This window comes from Megascapheus bottae, chromosome 24 (genome assembly GCF_031878675.1).
Source record: "Megascapheus bottae isolate mThoBot1 chromosome 24, mThoBot2.hap1, whole genome shotgun sequence".
Classification (NCBI taxonomy): Eukaryota; Metazoa; Chordata; class Mammalia; order Rodentia; family Geomyidae; genus Megascapheus; species Megascapheus bottae.
In genome coordinates this window covers 21475822-21488006 of record NC_143532.1, presented here as the reverse complement: position 1 = coordinate 21488006, position 12185 = coordinate 21475822, and positions in this window count along the sequence as shown.

The following is a 12185-nucleotide window of genomic DNA, read 5'->3' as shown; positions in this document are numbered from 1 at the left end:
TCAGGTTTCTTGGCAGGAGAGAGACTGAGCTACTGTTTCAATGAAAACAGACATACGTTTGTCCTTAGCATTTGAGATGACAGAACTCTTCTACCCAGTTATTTCATCTGACCGCTCATGGAGAGAAAGACAGACAAGTGAGTGACATCCAGGCTCACATAGGTGTCGTGAGCAGGCTTCTCAGAAGCTTCCAGGAAGGAGACTGCCATGAGTTAGGTGTAAAATGCCCCCAACACCCATGTGTTATAGGTTTGGTCAGCAGGAGCTTCTAAAATCTCCTGATTTTAGGCCAAGGCTAGATCAGGTCTGGCCACTTACCTCCAACATACCAAATAGAAGACCTGCAATGGTAATGGCAGGGAAAGGAAATTTATCATGCAACCTGGAAGCCCAGGGAAGAGAACCCATCTCCCCTTAACAGACATATGCCTTAGGTTTAAGCAACTGGATAGACCACAATCGGGGAGGGGAGTGGGGCAGGGCATGAGAGATGTGCATAAAGAATCTCAGCCACAGGTGTGTTCAGGTGGTCAAAGGTGATGGGCAGCCATCACAGATGCTTAAGCTTCTCATTGTTTCAGGTAGGTCCTTGTTACAGTAAGAGTTGTGAAACAGTGGGCAGAAAGTAGAGCAGCTGCTCTGAGGGCAATCCTGGAAGGCTTCCTGGCTCTGAGGTACTGGAAAATATTTCTAAGCTTTGTCCCTCAGAGGTGGCCTTGGCTAATTCCAATGCCTCTTGTACCCTGGCATTCAACTTTAGACATGGGACTCTAAACACTCAGTGTTTTCCAGCCCTCTTCATACTACTTTGAAGTGACTTCTTAAGAGTGACGACACAGGGCCCTGAGAATTTGTGGAATGAGCACAATTGTGAATGGGTTGTTGCATAATAGTCAATAACACGCATGGTGCATACATTTTGGGGCCCAAATATCCAGTCATAATGGGAAGAAAGTCAACTCACATCCTCCCACATCAATCATGTTTCTTAAATGAAACAGAGAGAATCTCCTCTTGCAGGCAGTATGAAAAGTGGGGAGAGGGGTGAATGTATTCTGTGTTGGGGGATGAGACTGCAAATGTAATTAACAGATGCAATTATGCATTCTGATGCAAAGTGCTGGAAGCTGACAGTCTGGAGGGGGGGGACTTAGAGTGAAACTCCCCAGCCACAGGCAGCAGTGAATTCTCCAACAACTTCATTCATACCCGCTGGCCTGTGGTTCAGTCTTACTTCCTTTGAGTATCTCCTGCAAATAAAAGGCCCCATTCTTCAGCTTCGCCTGGCTTTATTCGGAGTGAAAACACCAGTTTGTGCCCAGTTGTGTTAAAATAACAGATTTGCCATTAGGAGGGAGGCAGGCTATCCTCACGGAGGCTGGACAGGGATGGGGAGGCGCCTTTGGAAAGAGGAGGATGGAGAAAAAGGGCCTCCAACAGCGAACCTTTGTCCTAGAATGCAAATGAGCCTCTGCAAAACCCAGGACAGACAATGCCAGCCTGGTCCTCTCTCACCCAGATCCATCTGCAGCTATTTTGCCAACCTGATGTCTCTTACATTCTTTCTCTCCGCACAGAATACTTGATGTTGACAGCTGTGAATTTTAAACAACCATTCTCTGTATGTTTTTCTAATTTTGTGTATTCAGATTGTTTCTCCATATTGGGCCTAGGGGTGGGTGGGTGTGGGGAGGCGGGGAGAGGGAGTGGGGACTGGAAGCCAAACTGCCTTATGGTTCTTCATTTAGAGATTGCATGTGTTGGGAAAGTCCTAGTTATCTGGATTGCTTGAAGGAAGTAGAAATTACAGTGTGCTCTCTTGGCATGGTCTGAATGTGCTGAAGAGCTTTGTAAACGGATTACAATACCCAAATGTAGCCACGTAGGACGGGAGGACGGGTTGATCAGATGTACTCTGGTGGCCCCAAGAAGCTGAGCCTCCCTCCCTTTTCTCTAAAAGGGAGCCATATGTGATATTCTCAAAAGGCTGAAACCAAGGACTTCAAGATCAGCAGTGAGGGCTCACACCTATCATCCTAGTCACTCAGGTGACTGAGTGCAGAGGAGCAAAGTTTGAAGCTAGCCACAGTAGAAAAGTCTGTGAGACTCTTATTTCCCATGAACCACCAAAAAACTTAAGATGGAGATGTGGCTCATGTGATAGAGGGCCAAACTTGAGTAAAAAAAAAATCAAGCACACACACACACACACACACACACACATATACACACACCCTGGAATATTCTGGCCACTAGCCCAGTTTGATTTTCCATGTAGAGATCCAGATACATTATTCCAGCAGCTCCTCTTTTTAGATAGCAAGCAAAGGTCTAGTGGACATATTTTTAAGTATGAAAGAAAGCAAAAAGGATCTCTCAGACTAAGCACCTAGCATGAAAAGACACAAGATTGGTTGTATGATTCTTTTTTAAAAATTTCATACCTTTGCCTCTTTGATACAAGGAAGATCACATCCCCTACCCCAGAAACACGAGATCAACCTCAGGGCTGGGAAGCCACACAATCATAGGGTTCATTATATTTGCTACCATTGAGCCTTGAGATCTGACTCAGAGCTCCCTGTCAGCCAGAGTGAAAGGGCAAAAATGACTAATCACAAAATTTCCAAATGTTTCATTTCTACTTTGACAGTAAATACAGATACAGGATTTTCAGTATATATGGTGAATTCACAGGTTGAATTTTTTTTTTTGGTCTTTTATAGCTTTTTTTTTCCCCCAGAGCCGGGGCCCAAACCCAGGGCCTTGCACTTGCCAGGCAAGGGCGCTTCTGCTGAGCCAAGCCCCGACCAACACAGTTTGAATTTTGAGAAGGATTCAATACCGCTTGAGGGCTGGGCAGAAAAGAAAATACGCTATGGTCATACACACTGTAACTCAGCCCTGGGTCTCAGTAAGTGCAGCACAAATGAGCACAAAAGAGCAGTGTGTGTGTGTTTGCACACAGCTCTTCTCCCAGATAGGACTCTCAGAGAATCTGAAAGGTGACAGGAGATTCTACCTGTCCCAAGATCCAAGTACAAAGAAGGAGAGACTACCATTGGCATGGCAGAATCCTGGCCTGGAAGGGTAATGGACATCTCACACATGCATGAGGCAGGCACTTTTTATCTCTTGTGGATAGTACTTGCATTTGAACGCAGAGGCGTTTTACTGCTTGAACTATACTTCCAGCCCTTAATAGTTTGTGAAATATTTATTCCTGCAAATTTGTCTTTAGGGGACGTTAGCTTTCTATTTTTGTTTTGAACTCGTAACATGTAATTTTAATAATCTGAAAATAATACAGATTATTATTCTTTTATTTTTTATTGTCAGGGTAATGTATAGAGGGGTTACAGTGGCATTCACCAGGTAGTAGGTGCATTACTTCTCACACATTGATACCCCTTCTCAAGTTTTTGTCCCCATTTCTCTCCCCCACCCCCTCCCAATCATCTTGTTTTCCCCTGCTTCTCTTTCCTGTTATAGATTATTTTTAACTTGTTTTTTCTGCCTCTTCTTCCTTCCTTCCTTCCTTCCTTCCTTCCTTCCTTCCTTCCTTCCTTCCTTCCTTCCTCCCTCCCCTCCTCCCTCCCTTCCTCCCTCCCTTCCTTCCTCCTTCCCTCTCACTCTCCTTCCCTCCCTTACTGAATAAATGTTGTGAAAAAACGGAATTAGTTGTCAGGTGTGGAACACAACAATAATTCCAGCTAATTGGGATTCTGAGATAGGCAGATCATGGTCTGAGGCCAGCTGAGGCAAAGTTAGCATGAAAGCCCTACCTATAGACAAACTAAACGCCTGGCCCGAGGTCCAGGTCAAAGTGGTAGAGCTCTTATCTAGCGAGAGGGAGCCCTGAGTTGGTAAGGGCTGCCAAGAAGACAAAGGCTAGATAGCTTGGCTAAATCCATACATGCTGCCTTTTGGGTATCTGGCCAGATCATCTTCCCCTTTCTCTCCATGCCTCTGCTGCCCCACAGGGTCAGTTTTCGAAGACTGTGACAAGAAAGAACATTTCAAAGCAGTTTTCTGCTTAGCCTTCAATTAACCAGAAAATCAGATTAATTGTGCATGAATTCCTACATCTAGAACCAGTCTGACTCATGGAATATGCAAATCAGAGCAGAAGTTAAAAGTGGGACTCACACACTTGTTACAGAGCCTGCAAGAATGGAATAACAAGACAGGGAAGCTAAACTGAGAGGTAAAGGGCTTTGTTTGGCCCCCATACCCGGGTAGAGGCAGTGAGCTGGGAACAAGGGGCCTGTTCAATCATCCACCTGACATCCTGTTGCCATGTGGCTCCAAGCTCAAGACCATCCTGAGAAGCCTGGGACTGAGAAGAGTTAACAGCTGCTCTGCAGCAATTAACCAGCAGTGTCTATTGCTGAAGGAGATTATTCTGGATAGCGTAAAAGAGATTCAAATAAAAATGTCAACGTGGCCATTATGGATGAAAGTTAGAGAAACTTAAGTGGTCCCGAATTAATCAAGCTTTGACAGGAAGGTAGGGAAAGAGGTGCTAAAAATTCCTCCCTCCCCTCCCCAATCTATTTTCCTGCCTTTTGGGGTAATTGAGAAGAAGCTGGCTGGGAGAGGGGAGGGCATGGCTTCCTTACAACTTTAATTCATCTTAGAGGGAAGAAAGATTTAATGGCAAAGTTACAAGCTCTTCAAGTAGCATTTACCCAGGGGCTAATGAGAGTCCCTAAGAACTCCCAAAGAAAGAAAAGCAGCCACCCACACAAGAAGCCTTTGAAAACTCCCAGGATAGGGAAGTTCATTAGTCTTTTCATTTTAGCTGCTTCCCCTGCTTCAACAATGAATGTTTCTGGTGCTAAGCCTTCAGGAATCAAGTTGATTTCCTTCAGAGTAGCTGATTGCAGGCTTTGCTTGGCCTGGGGTAACAGCTCTCTCCCACAAGAGGCAAGAATATGGCACCCTAGAAGCAAAAGGTCTCACCCACCCTTACCCACAGACACTTCCAAGGCCTCTCATGGCTAAGACAACCAAGACTAACTGACTGTCTTGGCCTCGAAGAGGGACCTGCGCTTATTTTAAACAACAGCCATGTTGGAATACACTGGCTGCTATCACCCCAAATGGGGCAAGAGAGAACCTTGTGTTAACAGTACATAAAGGTGAAGAGAGTTATTCGATGTCCCCTGGGGGGAACGCCTCATTCGCCTTACCCTCTCTTGGCATGATCCTTCTGGAATGTTCTGGGCCTTCTTGCCTTTTTTCTTTGTCCTCCTCTCCCTCCTACTTCTCCTCTATCTAGAAACACAGGGAGGAATTGCTAAGGCTAGTCTGTAACAAACACATAAACTTTTCTTTAAGTTGGATTTTTTTTTTTAGGGAAAAGCAGAAACAGGAAGGAGATATACTAAAGAAATTGGAGGCTAAGGATGTGTTGAATTCAAATGCTCTTTTGGTCAAGGTGGAAACCCCCCCCCCCAAAAAAAAATCAGGATCTTTGGTAAATGTAAATACCACCGACCATTTACAGGGAGTGAGGGAATGGAGGGGTAACTCTGAACTTTCAAAAGGCTCTGAACTTCTAGGGCCTCAAGATGGAGAACCACACATTATTTGGAGCTGTGATTCCCCAAGGAGTCTTGAAAGGGTCTACAGCTTGCAATTAAACACATAAAGGTTTTTGCCAGAACCTTCTGTGCCTGTCAGTACAGGAAAGGCCCTGCAGTAAGGATGCCTCCATTTGGGGAACACATTTATAGTACAACTGGATAACTCAGGGTCTGGGAGACATTTCCTGTTTGTGCAACAGCCCAGAGCTGGAGAAGATTTGCATGCATCCTGAAGCTACAACTTCATTGTGTTAGCAGCCAGACTGCCTACTTCTTGAAAGATCTTCTGCTTGAGATCACCCCAGGAGGTCACAGTGGTTCCACCCTCACAAGGGCACCCCCTATTTTCTGAGAACATCTCTGTAAACATAAACACATCCAGAAAGCTATATTTGTGAATTTTTCCCTCCTAAGCTTGATAAATTCACTGTGTGTGTGGGGGTGCAGTTTGGGAATTTGAGTTCAGGAACTGAGCGCTGTCTCTTAGCATTTTCACTCAAAGCTAGCACCCTCGCACTTGAGCCACATCCCCACTTCCAGCTAAAGGACTTTTCTGCCCAGGCTGGCTTCAAATTGAAAGTCTCCGACCCCATGAGCAGCTGGGATTACAGGCTGTGATCCTGCAATTTATTCTTTTGTTATACTAGAGATCAAACCTAAGGTCTCACACCTTAGGCTGGGAAAGAGCTCTACTGCTGAGCCACACCTCCAGCTCTTTCCCACAGATTATTTTGATATAGAATCTTATTTTTGTGTTTTCCCAGGCCTTTGCCTGGACCACAGTGGTCCATTTCAGCTTCCTGTCATAGCTGGGATGACAGGCTCATAATACCACACTCAGTTTCTTTCACTGAGACAGAGTCTTTTGAGTTTTTCTGTGTAGGCTGGCCTGGAACCATGATTAGCCCAATCTCAGGCCCCCAGGTAGTTGGGATGACAGACTCTTGCTTCCAGGCCAGCTTCAATAAGCAGATTTTATGCAACAAAAATAAACTTAGGCAGGCTGGGAGTTTGGCCTACTGGTAGAGTGCTTGCCTAGCATGCATGAAGACCCAGTTTCCATTCCTCAGTACCACATACATAGAAAAAAGCCAGAAATGGTGCTGTGGCTCAAGTGGTAAAGCTCTAGTCTTAGGAAAGCCTAAGGACAACGCCTAGGCCCTGAATTCAAGGCCCAGGACTGGCAATAATAATAATAATAATAACAATAATAATAATAAAATAAACTTAGGCACTGCAACAAATGGAAAAGAAGGCAGTTGTGAAAAATAAGAAGCAAGCAAAACAATATTAGGAAATTCAAGCTAGATTCTGCAGCCTACTAAAGACTGAACCTTAGGCCACTGACCCCAGCTAAGGGGCAGAGTCACAAAAATCAATGGAGCCATTCCGACCCTAGGTGAGACATTCCCCCAGCCATGAGAAGAAGGATTAATAAAGCTAAGAAGGAGAATGATGTGGTTACTAAGGTGGTGTCTATTTGGGGCTGTAGCCCAAGTGCTAGGTGAGCACTTCCGGGAAGACACAGCCCCAACATAGTTATCACTCAGAGCTTCCTCTCAGACCATTTCCCTCTATGTCCCCTCCACTTGAGAATGCAACACAGCCAAGTCTTGACTCGAGTCATTGCTTGTTGGTTTTAAATTCTTTTTAGCTAAAGTTGGATATCTCTTGTCTTGTCTTGTTTATTTATTTTTCTAAAAGGCAGGAGGAAATAAGAAAATGCTGCAGCCCGATGCTTGTGGCTCACCTCTGTAATCCTAGCTACTCAGGAGGCTGAGATCTGAGGATCACAGTTCAAAGCCAGCCCTGGCAGGAAAGGCCATGAGACTCCTATCTCCAGTTAACCACCAGAAAATTGAAAATGAGACGGTAGCTCACAGTGGTAGAGAGCTAGCTTTGAGCAGAAGAGCTCAGGGACCGCACACAAGCTCTGAGTTCAAGCCCCGTGACCAAGAAACAAAAGTGGGGGGAGAGAGGGAGAGGAAGAGAGAAAGGAAGGAAAGAAGAAAGAGACAGGTAGGCAGGAAGACATGAAGGAGAGAAAATAATGCAGCTCCCTTATTAGCTTTCATTTAACTCATCCTGAAAGGATTGTCAGGAATAAAGAAAAGGAAAAGTGTACTGGCCTATCTAATACAAAGTCCAAATTCAGCCTCAGAAGCCATCCCCAGCATCCAGACAAAACACTCCGATTACTGGCCATTTTTTATCCCCATGATCTGAGCCCCCATGGCTGAAGCTCAGTTAAAAAGGAAGGCCAGGCTCTGAGCAAGGGCCATGGGCTCAGAGGAACACTGGCTCCGAAAGCCAGCCTGCCTTAGCCTTGCAGACCGCAATGAACTTGCCCTGGCTTAGCTTTTCAGCACATGCCTAGATTTCCATGTAAGATGATAAGGCCTCGATGTTCTTTCACATGTGAACTAAAAGACTTCAGAGTACTTAGATGAAGAAATCAGGCCCCAGCGATGGCAAAATATTTACACATTGATTTAAGCTTCTCTGTGAAATTAGGGATAAGGAACATTTCCATCAGAGAGAAGGGGAAAAAAATCAAAGAGATCAGAGTCCTGGAGCCATTCCAACAGCATTTATTTAGGTAGAAGAGGTTTTGTCTGCTCAGGGGCCCCTCTCCTCACTTTTCTTTTCCATTTAGTATTTTGGGACATCCTTAACGCTCCCAGTTCAAACCCAGCTGATGTACTGGGGTGTGTGTGTGTGTGTGTGTGTGTGTGTGTGTGTGTGTGTGTGTGTGAAATTCTGTTGTTTTGATCTGTCATTTCCATCACTGTCAGTTGCACTGGCTCTCTGTCATGATTGAAAAGTGTAGAATGAGAAGCAGTGAAATGTCCCAGAAAGGGGAGAGGTTGAAGTCTCCCCAGGTGATTTTTATACAAAGCCTTTTCCTTCCTTTCCAGCTGAGAAACTCTTCAGCCCATAGTATATTCTTGCAAGGACTTCTGACCAAAGCCTTAAAGGTAGTTTCCTCAAGGAAACCAACATTAAGCATACTTGCGACATCATGGAATCAAGGGAGGATGGGAGTCTGGACTAGACAGGAGGACAGTCACATAACTGGAAAAACCCAGATGAAAACTCTGAAGGATCTCAATAAATACTTTTTTTTTTTTTGCCAGTCCTGAGTTTGAGCTCAGAATGCTGTGACTACATTTATTTACTGTGCAGTCCTCAGCCTTGGCTTCCTGGAAGCCAGCTTCCTGCTCATCACTGCCTGGAGTAGTGAGTTAGGATTCAGATGGACTTTGCCCCCGGATGAAGGGCTGCACTGAGAATGTTATCATCCAGCCTGGTAGGCGAGTGAGAAGAGTTCTGAAGGGTATACTCCATGCTTCTGAGCCTGAACACATTCATGACTCCAAACACATATTGATGTCCACAGAACACCAGCGCAGGGAAAATCACACCAGGCTGTTGAAGGGTCACCTGTAATCTTGACCTTTGTGGGGACAGGGGACAGGTGCTGAATCCCACTCCTAGAAAAATTCAAAACAGATCAATTAACAGATATCCAAATGCTGAAAGGAGCTGGGTCTCAGCTACTCAGGAGGCCAAGATCTGAGGATCAGGGGTCTTAGCCAGCCTGAGCAGGAAAGTCCTTGAGACTCTCCTCTTCAATTAACCACCAGGAAACCAGAAGTGGTGCTGTGACTCAGTGGTAGAGCATAAAAGCTCAAGGTCAGTGCTCAGGCTCTGAATTCAAGCCCCACAAATAGAATAAAATGCTGAATAGAACCTCACAGTTTTAATAGTCTACAAATAAATTATTGAGCAACACTTAGGAAATAAGGCTACTAATAACTCCAGAAAAAAACAAAAGCTACACAAGAAGGAAATGTAATTGGAACACAAACAGTGGCTCAGCCGCAGTCATTTTTACATGATCTAAATAAACACTGACTTGAATTAACTACAAGTTGTGACAGAAGACTCTGAGGACAAAGGCAGGAGGGAGGACTGCGCACTGTCAGGCATGTATGTCTTGTTAATGGTTATGGGAAAGAACTGAGTCAGAGCTGATATTTTACAGTAGGAAAATGCTTAAGATATAAAAACTAGGGAAAATTATTTTTTTTCTGCCAGTTATAAGATCTGAACTCAGGACTTCTACTTGCTGGGCTTGGTTTGATAGGCACTCTACCATTTGAATCATGCCTTCTGCATAGTTTTTGATGGTTAATTAGAGATGGAGCCTCATAGGCTTTTCTGCCTAGACTAGCTTTAAATTTTAATCCTCTGGATCTTAGCTGCTGAGTAGCTAGATTTATAGTCATGAGCCACCAGTGCCTGGCTAGGAGGGGGAAAAATCCATTTCTAAAGGAACATGCTGCTAAAAACATCAGAAAGAAATAAGAGTCACTTTGAGAGACTGAGGTTAGTGTGGGTGCACAGAGATTAGAAGGGCCAAGGGAAGCGTTACCGAATTCCTTTAGAATCAGGATCAGGTATAACTTTACTCTGGAGGTAGTTCATAACTCATAGGGAAAAGGCAGACAAAACAGAGTTCAGCCCTCTCCAGCCACAAACATGGAGAAGCTAAGGTAGGAAGGGCCGAGGTGGGATGAAAACCCAGCATGTATCTTGACTCTATCTTCACCTGGGAATTAATAGGTTACAATGAGCATCTTTACCTGGGAACAGCTTAGCTAGACCCAGAGTCAGCACTCCATAAACTCTGACAGCAGTAATAATGAAGCTGAGAATCCCAGGGGCACACAAGGGACAGAAATGCCACGGGCTGGCCTGGTGAACTGTCAGCTTTCTCTAATGCAGATTGCTGGGCCCCAGGAAGCTGTCACTTGCTGCCCCTGGTGTCTGGTGGGTGGTTCACTGTTACTGCTCATATTCATAAATTCAATCCCAGGATGTTTTTTCTCTCCCTTCCTCTCCTCTCTCCCCTCTCCCCTCCATCCTCTCCTTATCCCTTTTGTATTCTTCTTATTATTCCTTTTTTTTTTTTTTTTGGCAGTCCTGGGCTTAACTTCAGGGCCTGAGCACTGTCCTTGGATTTTTCTCAAGGCTAGAACTCTACCACTTGAGCCTCAGCACCACTTCTGGCTTTTTCTAAGTATGTGGTACCAAGGAATCAAACCTTGGTCTTCATGCATGCTAGGCAAGCACTCTACCACTAGGCCAAACTCCCGGCCCCTTCCTCTTATTTTTTAATATGAAGAAGATAGTGCAGTTTTGCCCAGATTCTTGGTGGTTTGGGAGTAGAATTTTAGTATGTGGCATAAAGGAGAAAATCTTGTGAATTCTGTAACCACCCCCCAGCCCTTGAAATGGACTCAGTCTTAACATTTGCATGCAGCACACAATTATGTTGTGAAAGCTCAGTGGTTGACCACACAAAGCACTAGAAGAAAACTGCTGCCAACCAGGCCAAGAGAAACTGACCACTGATATGCCTGAGTTGGCATAGCTCATCCCTCGAAAGTGTGGGGACAAAAGAGAGCCCACAGAGGCCCCAAAGGCTCCTAGGGTCTTAGCATGGTCACTTCCAGTTTCTGGCTTCCAGCTTCCAGTAGCAGGTGCATGGGGAGGGACGAAGCAGGGATGTGGGCTCAGTGGGACAAGAAGGATGAGCTGAGCCAGTTTCCCTTGGGAGCAGGGCCCTGAATGTACCCAAGACTCCCTCATATTGTTACTGTATCTGACTTTGTTACCTGGTATATTGTATATATGTTTGTTTATTTGAAATAGGAAAGGGAAGGGAGGAAACAAGATGATTGCGAGGGAGTGAGGGGAGGGGAAATAGAGACAAAAACATGAGAAGGGGTATCAATGTGTGAGAAGTAACACGCCTTCTATCTGACAAATGTAAATGTAACCCGACAATAAATTAAAAGACTCCCTGCCCACACCCCACTGCCTTTGCCCTCTGTGTGTATTTGCCAAAGCCTGGGAACTCTCAGAGCTCCTCTGGGTTATAAAGTGTGATGATAACTGCCAAGCACAATAGAGTACAGGCACACTATGTAGTGTGTCCCTTTCTCCTCCTCCTCCTCCTCGTCCTAGTCCTCCTCCTCCTCCTCCTCCTCCTCCTCCTCCTTCTCCTCACCCACCCAGCCCGCTTTGAGACAAGATCTCACTGAATAGCCCAGGCTGACCTCAAACATAAGAGCACTCAGCTTCTACCTTTCCCTGACTGTTGAGATTATAGGGGTCCACCACAATACTGGATCCTACTAAGTTTCTTCAGTTTACTTGCTCCCAACTAGAAGTGAATTTGTGACCCTAGGGGATATTTGGTATGATCTACAGATATAATTGGTTTTCATGGCTGTAAACGAATTCTAATGTCCTGTAGTGGACGGCTGGCACCTGAAACTCCCAGGATGGTCCCAACCACAAAGACCTTCTCCCCAAATTCAATAGTCCAAGCCTGTCCCTGCCTCTGAGACTGGAAGGATACATTCTGGGGACCCACCTGAGGACTTCATTCCTGGCTCTAGAATCGTGATTCTCACCATCCCCTGTGGCATCTCTCTTCTGACGACAGCCACAGGGAATAAAATCAGCATGGCCACATCACTGCCATCCGAGGGGCCAGAGTCAGCACCAGGACAAGAATTT